This window comes from Octodon degus, unplaced genomic scaffold (genome assembly GCF_000260255.1).
Source record: "Octodon degus isolate 3935 unplaced genomic scaffold, OctDeg1.0 scaffold00021, whole genome shotgun sequence".
NCBI lineage: Eukaryota > Metazoa > Chordata > Mammalia > Rodentia > Octodontidae > Octodon > Octodon degus.
Genome location: NW_004524597.1, coordinates 8,436,130 through 8,436,583, shown reverse-complemented (window position 1 = coordinate 8,436,583; position 454 = coordinate 8,436,130).

Genomic DNA, 454 nt, shown 5'->3' with positions numbered 1-454 from the left:
AAATAAATTGCCTGAGATCACATAGTAAATGCGAGAGAAGTGATGTCAAGGTTACAGTTTATAGTTGCCATAAACAGGAACGTCTAAAGCCATAAAATGATTTTAGGAGATTCAAGTCATGAGTCTGAACAAAGTTCTGCTGAAATGGTTCTATACCTGCCCATGTGTGACACGGCAGCACCAACAAGACAGCTGTGTGGCAAGTAATATAACTGACATCGGTGCCTTTATGTTCACCAATTTTGTGTTTCAGAATCCAACAGCATGTAAGTATGTACTCAATAAACAGTTAGTTTGGCACGATCGCTCCTCTGAAGCTTCTACCTGGTGAGCCACTGACCGTGGTAGAGGGAATGGAGCAGCTAAGCCCCCCACCGAGCCAGCCCTCCAGGGTTTCCCATCGCTCTGACGACGGCATTCACAATGTGACAGGGACAGCTGGCTCCCTGTCACA